Raw genomic sequence first — 10,854 nt, forward strand, 5'->3', positions numbered from 1 at the left:
GTTCAGCTCCGGCTCATACACCCGCACGGGCAGGGAGCTCATTACCTCCCGAGGCCATCTGTTCTGCTGTCTGCGGCTTTGACTGCTAGAAAGTCCCTTAAACAAACAAACAAACAAACAAAAAAATACTGGATCAATTCCGCTCTTTTGGTACCCACAGAAAAAAGTCTCTTCCTATCCCTGTGGAGATGAGCTTCGTCTCTCCTTCAGTTGGTGGTCTCATTTCTGGTTTGTTAAAAGGTTCCCTTTGTCCTTTTCCACCATGCTAGGTCCTCTCAAGTAAGACATAAAAATGGGGGTTGTTCACCCTCCCCCACTATTAATAGATTTCCTGGGGGACGTGAAGAGGCTCAGTGGACAAAAAGCTTGAGCCACTCTGGGTTCCCCTGAGGTAAACTTGCTCGTGGAGTTGGGTTTCTTTCCTGTAGACCTTCCCAGACCCTTCAGCATGTGATGGGCTCTGAGAAGAATTCTTTAAGAGGGAGCCGCTGCTTCCAAATTTCCCAAATCGACTCACCCTAGAAACACTTTTCATCAAACTCCTGCAAACATCTCAGGGATTGCAAGATGGTTTCCAATATGGGACGTGGCTGGACTAGATGTTTCTTCAGGTTTTCTAGCTCTGAAGTTTCATGATTCTAGAGAGGAACCTTTGAGGGAGAGGGCATTTTTCCCCTGCTAAACCCACAGCGAGGGGCCTGCTTTGCCTGCCTCTGATGGGGGGACCGATGTGCTGATGGAGCTACGGGCAGCCATCTTTTCTCCGTCTTCTCTGTCTATTCTCCACCCCCCAACCAGGTCCTCAGTTTATGGCCTCCTTCAAATAACATCTCAGGATTCTTAGGGCGATAAGAACCACCGTGTAATTGTTTGAGAGCTATAAATGACTTAAATTGGTTAGGATTCTAATTACCACCAAATGACTTTATTGCCTCCTGGGATAACAGGGTTGTAACCTTCCTCCCCCCCTCCCCCAGGAGCCCAGGTCCCCACCCCTGGGGGTCACACAGCGGTCAGGGCCCAGGCAGCTGGGAGGAGGTGAGAGGCCTTCTTTTCCCAAACCCTGAGAGTGTCTGGGAGCAGCTTGGGCTGGTCCCCACATTAGGGACCCCCTCAGCCTCTCCCCCTCCATTGACTTCCTGGTGACCTCTGCAGGCCCCTGCCACTCTCCGAGTCTGGACACTCATCTCAGAGGATTGCTCCTCTACCCCATATGGACTCCTGGAGTCTAGTTCTGTTTATTCTAGCATCCAGAAGTTTGCAGTAGTGGGGGACCTTCCGGAGGGAGGCATGAAGATAACCAGCCATAATGCAGGATTTATTCATTCATCTAATATTTATTGAGCATTTACCATATGCTAGATACTGTGCTAGAACGGAGAATAGACGCAATAAATAAGAGGCGGCAAGATATGTGTGTCCATACACACAGTGCGTACTCACATCCACACGCCACGTGCACATTTATAAAAGTTTCATGTTAGGTGAACTGGAATTCAAATTAGATCTCTGCTGTGTGACATTGGATGAGTTGCACCCCCTCTTTGACACTTCTGATGCCTATGTCATAGGATGGATGTGGCACATAGTGGGACTTCAATATATGGGGTAACCTTTGTCATAATAAAGGTACACAGTATTATGAGAGTAAAAAGGAAGAATCGTTAGAAAAGATAATGGATAACTTATCTAGGATATCTATCCACAAAGATAATGTAACGCTTTTTCTAAGCGACAAAGTCATAGGCAGGTAATGGCCTCTGGCACATTCTATGCACTTTTGTTATTGGAACGATGATGTTCTTATTTCAAAGGAGAGAGTGAGGACCCTGGGGTGAGGAGGCTGCTTTCCAAGCCTGAGTTGAAGGACCATAGCTGGTGGGTGGGGAGGGCATTCCCGGCCAAGGCAAGGGCAGGGCAAAGGGCTGAGATAGGAATGTGCCTGGTATGTTCTGGAGCCTCAGATGATTTAGAGAGGTTGGGACCCAGGGCTGCTGCAGGGCTGTGTGGAAGAGAGGTTGCAGAGGTGGAGGGAAAAGGGCACTTTGGGCCACTTCATCGGCTAGTTTTAGTGTGGAACTTAAACTGGAACTTAAGTCTGCTTTTCCCAGACTTTGTGTACTGGTCCTGGTCTTGCTCTGCGGACTTGGGCAGAGTGAGTCTTTTTACCTCTTATTCCAGTCTAGCCCTCCAGACATTTGAACTTGAGGTGTATCTCTGAAGCTCTCAGCTGCCTCTTAAGCACTTCTGCTTTCTTCAAGCGACCCTCAGGAGACCTGGTTCTAAAAACCTGTCCCTTTTCTTTCTTTTTTTTTTTTTTTGTAGAGACAGAGTCTCACTTTATGGCCCTCGGTAGAGTGCCGTGGCCTCACACAGCTCACAGCAACCTCCAACTCCTGGGCTTAAGTGATTCTCTTGCCTCAGCCTCCTGAGTAGCTGGGACTACAGGCACCCGCCACAACGCCCGGCTATTTTTTGGTTTCAGTTTGGCCGGGGCTGGGTTTGAACCCACCACCCTTGGTATATGGGGCCGGCGCCTTACCGACTGAGCCACAGGCGCCGCCCCAAAACCTGTCCCTTTTCAAATCATTTTTTTTTTTTAAAGAATTAAATTTTTATTATGAAACATTTCTGGCATACACAAAAGTAGAGAGGATAGCTTCACCAACCTCCTTATGCCTATGAGGAAGTTTCAAAAACTAGTACCATTTTGCCAGTCATGTTTTCTTTTGTGTGTTTGTTTGCTGGAGCATTTTAAAGCAAACCCCAAATATTATGTCCTTTCATCTATAAGCTTCCATATGCTTCTCTAACAAAGAAGGACATTAACCAAACTAAACCAAGCTATTACGACAATTAACACAACTCACAGAAACTTCTAATATCATCTGTTGCTCAGTCTGTATTCAGAGTTTCTTGATTGTATCTAAGGTTGTCTTTTTTTTAAATCAGGATTTAGGAAAAAATTCACATTGCATTTGCTTGTTTATATCTTTGAAGTTTCTTTTATTCTGTGACAGCTTATTTCTCATTTTTCCCCATGGCATACATTTGTTGGAGAAATAGGATCATTTGTCCTGTTGATTATCCCACATTTGAATATGGCTGATTGTCTCTTCATGGTGTTTACTTTTTCTTCTATCCCCTATACTTACTGTAAATAGGTAGTTGAGAGGATGATTGGAGTCACATTTAATTTTTCTTTTTTAGATGAGAACACTTCACAGGTGGTGCTGTACACATACACTCCCCATGAAGTCACACTGTCTACTCTAATCAAAGATGGATTGGGGGTTTGGGTGGTGTCAGCCTGATTTCTCCACAAGCCATCTCTTTTGAACATACTCCGTTTTGTCTACACTTCTCTCTTGAGAGGAAGCACCAAGGAGGAGACTCATTACTGCAGCTGCGGTTGGATTATTGACAAGGAGTATCACCTCCCTTCTTTTAGACCTCGTGCTCCTTATTAAGGCAGCTGAAGGCCCCGTTAACTCATTAGGGCCTGTGTAGCACACTGCTAACTTCACCTGAGCTCAACTTTGACTATATGACCTAAGCCTTTCACTCATGGACTATTACAAAGTCCTGTTTTTCCACATGAACTTTGTTGGTTTTCTGGTTCCAAGTGAAAGTCCTTATATTTATCAAAGTGAAGTTTATCTTGTTTCAGCCAGCTCTTCAAGGTTCACTTCTTTTGTGATTTCACTCTAATGAAAAGGTTGGCAGGGGAAGGGGCCTCAGAAAGTATTGATTTTAGCCCTTTCATTTAATAGATAAGGAAAATAAAGTACAGAGATTGCCTGTTTTGGATTAAGTTGCTTAAGGTCATGCACGGTGGGGTAGACTGTTATCCTGGTGAGCTCCCAGGGAACTGCACTTTCAGGTCTTTACATGTTTATGTCATTCCCACCCACATGGGCACTGGGTGTGGGCAGGTGATGTTCTTTGGCTAATGTGACATCAACAAGTAATGTAAGCAAAGGTTCAATAAGCACTTGCACATTGGGACTTGTCTCCTTGGAATGCTTGCTCTGGGAAGCCAGATGCTGCACTGTACAAAAAAACCAGGCTAGATTCAGTGAAAAGAGCCCTTGAGGGTGAGAGGCCTCAGCCTACATGTTCTACCCTCAGCCACATGAGGACCCTCACTCTACACTATGTGAGCAGAAGAACCGTCAGCTGAGCCCTGTCAGCCCACAGAATCGTAGGAAATAATCAATTGTGACTGTTAAGCTTCTACTTTTGGGGTGGTTTGTCATACAACAATAATTTCAGTTATATTGAAATAGAGCTGTCTGCGGATACTAGGGTGAGAATCCATGCCTCACTCAGAATGGCAGTCCTTCTCCACCAGGCCAGCCTACCTTCTGCAGCCATTCATCTTTAAGGATGTCATGTGCCTTTAAACCTTTGCTCAAGTCAAGTCATCTCAAAGAAGCTTTCTTGACCACCCCATTCAAAACTGCAATCTGTAGCCCACCTGTGGTGCCCCTTATCCTTTACCCTTCTACCTTTTTTTATTCTTTATCACTTATTACCTTTTAGCATCAGGTATAATTTACTGAATTGTTATATTTATTTTGGTTCTGTCTTCTCTTTCTAGAGGCTACGCCCCCTTGGGCAGGGATTTGGTCTCTTTTCTCTTGCTGTGTCCTAGCACTTGGAACAGGACCTAGCACATTGTAGGAACTCAATATTATTGGTTAGGTGGATGAATAAATCTACCAGTTATCTCAGATTTTGGTTTTCCTCCAATATTTTAATCATACCTTCCATATCCTTATCCAGGTAGTCAACGGAAGTGTTGAACATAACTGCCAGATGCTTTTCTTAAGGCTGATATCAATCCATTAACTAATTTAGTTATTGCACAAATATTTATTGAATCTCTGCTGTGTGCCAGGCACTGTTCTAGACTCTCTAGCAGTAAGTGAACAAAGCAGTCAAGAATCTGAAAGGTTCCCTATGGAGCTTGCATTCCACGAGTGGGGGGAGGGAGGGATGGGAGAAAATAACTAGATGAGTAAACCATAGGATGAACTGGGTATATAAGGAGCACAAGAAAGCAGATAAGGGACCTGGGGCTACAAGGAGGTAGAGGTTAGGCGTTTCAATCTACCATTTCAATTTGAACCATCTGGTCAGTGAAGGTGTCCCTAAGGAGGTGATGTTAGAACAAAATTTTACAAAGAGGTGACTAACACATAAAGATTATGTTGTAAATATTTCATAAAATTTTATAATGCATATTTTAAAAGTAAAGGCATATTTAGCTACAGCTTCTCATATTTCCCATTTTCTCTATGTATGGTGACTTTTGGGACACATTGTAGATATTAGTTGAATGAGTATTGATAGATTAGACGTTCATGATGTAGCCGTCTCTGGTGTTCCCAAAGAATCCATTAGATAACTAAGGTCCAGAGAGGTAGAGTGACTGCCCAGAGTCAAACAGCTAGTGTTTCAACTCAGCTGAGAGCTCAGCAATCGTGACTCCCAGTCCAGTGACTTTTCCACTGTGTCATGCCTCCTGCGAGGTCATCAAAGGACCAAGAGAGCATGGAAGACACCATCGTCCTGGATTATTGTCAGAAGAGTTCAAAGGAGAACACACATTCAAAGAACAGATAAACATACAGGAGATCAAGAATGCTGAAAAGAATTGCAAATAGAAGGAGAAAAAAAGTCAGTAGCCATAGAGAAATAATCAATTTCATCTCCAGTAAATATGATTCATTTGCATTTCTATTGACAAGAATCATTTGCATTCCTAACAGCTTTCTGAAGTTGAAAAATAGCTTGAAGATAATGAATGATGCAGTTATCCTACAAGAGTGTGCTAGAAAGAACACCCAGTAATTGCTATATGCCCATGTCAAAGTCTTCCCCAATTTTTTGCTGACATGAAATTACATTATCTCCATGACTTTTAGTTTCCTCACCCATCAAATGGGAATAGTAAGACCTGCCTCAGAAGATAGCTGTGAGGATTCTATTAGATGATGTTTGTGTGGTTTGATACTTGCACAGTATTTCATGAAAGTAGGAAATTATTATATTTATTGCTTTTCAAATTCCTGTAGAACTCAAAAAGTCTCGATCTGGAAAGTGTTTAGAACTATAATAACATTTCTTTAATATCCTCTGACCTTTTAGAGTTCAATTTTTGAAAAGGCTAAGCAAGCAATAGAAAATGGACAGAGAGAAAAAATAAGAGATTCACAAGAAAGATGTACGCAGACATATGAAAATAGTCTTAATCTCATCCAAGTTAAAAACGTAAATAAAATACCCCCTTTCTCCAAAAATAAGACCTACTCACAGGAAAGATAAGATGTCCCCTGAAAATAAGACCTAGCGCATCTTTGGGAGCACACCAAAACAGGGTAGTGTGGAAAAACACCGGCCTTTCAGACTGGCAGATATTTAAAAGCTTTAGTTGAGGGTTTGATGAAACAGGCACTCTGAGTTATAAGGAAGTATATGAGTTTGTAAATTATTTTGGAAGGCAATTTGACATCAACTATTGATATTCTAAATGCAAATCTCTTTGACTCAATAATTCTGTTTTCAAAAATTTAGCTGATAAATATACGTGTATATAAATACCGTGTAGAAGAACGTTCACCGAGGCTTTGTGATAATGAAAACTGGGAATCACCTCAACAGGACCCTGGCTGAGCCTGTTGTGACATTACTCATCCAGATGCTGCAGATGCTGAAGCAGATTGAAACGGACCTCGTGGGACATCGTCCATTAGATACTTCATTAAATGGAAGAATCAAGTTGAAGAACAATACTATGATCTCATTTGTGTGAGAAAAGCACAAAGATATCTTTATCCATAATGGTTCTGTGGCTTGGTGGGGATCTCATCTGGTCTAGGCTGACTCAGATGATCTCCAGTGGGCCTGCTCCGGTGTCTGTGGTCAGCTGGCCAGGTAACGGCTGCTGAGAGATCCAGGGCAGCCTCAGGTCACAAGTCTGGGTGTGGCAGGCTGTTAGCTGGGGCAACAAGGGGATGGGGCCACCTGGCTCTCACTTAGTTTGTTTGTTTAGAGTTCCCAGGATTCCAAAATCACAAAGGCAGAAGCCATTTGGGCTCTGGAAGCTGAAGGCTTAGATTTCATACATCACCCCCACTGCTTTCCACCGGGTAAAGCAAGTCAGAAGGCCAGGTTGGATTCAAGGTTGGGAAAGCAGATTCCTCTTCTTGATGGAAAGAGCTACACAGTGTTACTCTGTATACCACCCACTGTAATCCCTGAATATGCAGATCTCTTCCCTGAGCTCCCCTGACACCCTCACTTGGGTGTCTAAAAGCATTGCAAGCTTAACATGTCTATTTACAAACTATTTACTACTTGTCCCCAACCTGCTTCCTCCTTGATCTTCCTGCCTTTCTACTGGTTGTTCAGACAGCATCTTGATAACTCTCTTTTCTAAACAAGCGGCCAATTGCATTCAACCCACCTTCCCCACATCAACCACCGTCACACATCAGCTGATGACCACAACCATCTCCCCACCATTCTCCCTGCTTTCACCTTCCCCACTGGGCTCTATTCCTCACACAGTTGCTGGAGAGATCCTGGGAGGATGGGAGTCAGATCATACCTCTCAAAAAAGCTCCACTGTTTTCCTGTCCCAACAGGAATAAAGTCAGTTTTTCCCATGGCCAACTTGGAAGGCCCTGCGTCTGCTCCCCTTGCCCAGTGCTCTCTGCCCCAGCTCACCTGCTGGTCCAAGGTGCAAAGCACCAGCTTGCCTCAGGGCCCTTGCACTTCATATTTATTCAATCTGCCTGGAACATTCTTGCCCAACTATTTGCATGGCTTTCTCCCTCACTTCCTCCCTGTTTGTCCTCACATAGCACTCATCAACTCACCCCTCTGACCATCCTGTCTAAAATAGCTGCATGTTCACACTGTCACTCACTAGCCCCACATCAACACCTGACATATTTTACATTTGTTTGTTTACTTATTGCCTATTTCCCATTACTAGAACCACAGCTCAATGAGATCAAGGATCATCACGGATTTTTTCTACTGCTATGCCCAGGAACCAGAACAGGGCCTGGCACACAGTAGGCACTCACTATTTGCTCTACCCACATGAAATGCACACACACATGTGCACGAGTCTATTATGTGCATAGAAAATTCCTGGATGGATATACAAAAAACATGGCAGCAATTACTTCCAGAGAGGGAGCCAGCAGTGTCACAAGGTAGAGAGGGAAATGTTTATTTTCACTGATGACCTGCAGTGTTTGAATTTTTGCCATCAGTATATAATTCTATACATTAAAATGTCAATAAATAACAGAACGATTAGTGGTTTTCCTCAGTTCTTTCATATTTTACATTTTGCTATTAAAGGAAATGTTCTGGTACTGGAGGGATCTCCTGTGGGAACGGGGGTGGGGGGGTTACCCAATGGGTCACTGCTGGAAGTCACAGGAGGGAGAATGAAGGGCCTAGAGGGCAGGACTTAGGGGACAAGGAGAAGTGGACAGGGAGCTCTGGGGCTAAAAACAAGGAGAGATCAAGTCCATGCACAGAGAAAAATGCTGCATGGGGCTGGCAGGCTGAGAATTACAGCACAGAGGCCCTCCTGGCCAAGAGCTCTTAGAAATAGGATGAACTTTCAAGATAATCTTGGAGGAATAGATACAGAGAACAGCCTGGTGGAAAATACCTGCTACGGAGAGTAGGCCAGGGAGCTGGTTCACTGCTCAGGCAGATCCACACTTAGGCAGTGGCAATGCCTGAGCTAAAGCCTCTGGCAAAGGTTTGAGCAGTAGGTTATGGGATATCCAAGGACCAGGACTGTGAGTGCTGTGCTGTGCTGTCCAGCTTGGAATGAATCATTTGCAGAGAGGTTAGTAACACACAGGATTCATTTGACAAGGTGTTGAACCCCTGCTCTGTGCTCAGAACTTTTATTCAGGGCTATCTGCCCTCCCTTAACCACTGTGTCTAAACTCCTGAAACGAAAGAGAGTCTTTTTTTGGCTGTGGTGAAAACTGCCTTAAGCTCTAGCCTCCACCAAAGAGTATCAGCTCAAGAATCTGAAAAGTCCAGGGCGGCTTGCTCACTTGTGTCACCAGGCTCAGGCCTCCTTGCTCCACTGTGTTCTCCTCTGTATCAGCCAGACTCTCGGGCTCACATTGTTCCATCTTCACGCCAAAAGAAAAAGACTGTTAAGTGATGCTTGTGGCTCAAAGGAGTAGGGTGCCAGCCCCATATGCTAGAGGTGGCAGGTTCAAACCCAGCCTAGGCCAAAAAGTGCACAAAAAAAAAAAAAAAAAAAAAAAGGAAAAAGAAAAAGACTGTTTCCCAGGGGTACCACAAACGTCAAGGGCTGAGTGCAGTTGGCCGTGCCTGAGGTACACACCATTTCTCGATCTAACTATCCCCAAGGATTACAGGGTAGGGGAGGAGGGTGAAATGCCTTGATCAAAGCTGGGTGGCAGACCCTCCTAGGGTACATCAAGAGATGGAGTCAGCTCCACCAAAACCATGTGAATTGAGAGTGGAGTCCCCTTTGGAAACCTGAAGTGTGAGTATCAGAAGAAGGAGAAATGGAAATTGAGTTGACAAACAAGAGGTGTTCATTGCAGAATCTGAAATGTTACCTATTTGTACCATACAGGATTGCTTTCAGCGGCAAGAAGACCAAATCAACAATGGCTTACACAAATAAGGATTTAAATTTCTCACATAATGAGGAATCTGGAATTGGGGCCAGTGTGTCTATGAGTCTCTTAACCTTTCCCTCATGTTCACATAGTGGCTGCTTCAGCTCCATCATATCTGCACGCAAATTAGGAAGAAGCAGGAAAAAGATTGTCAGCTACATCTGCTCCTTCTATCAGAAACAACACAAAGCTTTCCCATAAATCTCCTAGCAGACTTCCAACTAGGACGCTTTATCCAGAACTTGGTCACAAAGCCACATCAGATGTGAGGGCAGCTGAGCAAGTACTTAGATTTTCAAACCTCTGTAGTGGAAACTGGCAGTGGAGAAGGAGGCTGGGAATGAGTTAAAGAAAACTTTGGCATCGGTTCATTATATATTTGTCTTAGTTTATTTTGTGCTGCTATAACAGACCACCGCAGATTAGGTAATTTATAATGAATAGAGATTTATTGGCTTACAGTTCTGGAGCCTGGGAAGTCCAAGATTAAGGGGCCAAAATTTGGTGAGGGTCTTCTCTGGCGTCATCCTATCATGGAAGGGCAAAAAGAGGGAGAGAGAGAATGGGGGCTGAGCCGGGGGGAAGAGTGGGAGAAAAAGAGGGTTGAAATCATCCTTTTATAAGGAACCCACTATGGCGATAACGACACTTACCCATTCATAAGGACAGAGCCTTATGGCCTAATTGCCAAAGGTTTCACCTCTTAATATTGTTATGATGGCAATTCAGGTTCCAACATACTTTTTTTTGCGGGGGGCAGGGAGGATACATTCAAACCATAGCTTTTTTTTTTTTTATATAATTTTACCTTTAAAAATCGTCCTTGAATTTCTCTCAAGTTTCTAGTCCTCATAGCTAGAATATGAGCCTGTCAAGATCTGACTCAGGTATGTCTAACAGGGATTCTTTATTATTGTTATTAAGCCTCAGAGCTCTCTGAAGAGCTGATGAAAGCAATGAGTCCTTTCCTTGGGAGAAATAAACACACAGACACAACTGATATCACTTTCTCTCTGGGGAGTTCCTTGACTTGCTAGAGCTGGTTTAAGAACTCCTGGGACGTGGCTCGGTGCCCGTAGCTCAGCGGCTAGGGCGCTGGCCACATACACTGGAGGGAGCGGGTTTGACTCCAGCCCGGGCCTGCCAA

The sequence above is a fragment of the Nycticebus coucang genome, chromosome 3 (assembly GCF_027406575.1).
Source record: "Nycticebus coucang isolate mNycCou1 chromosome 3, mNycCou1.pri, whole genome shotgun sequence".
Lineage (NCBI taxonomy): Eukaryota > Metazoa > Chordata > Mammalia > Primates > Lorisidae > Nycticebus > Nycticebus coucang.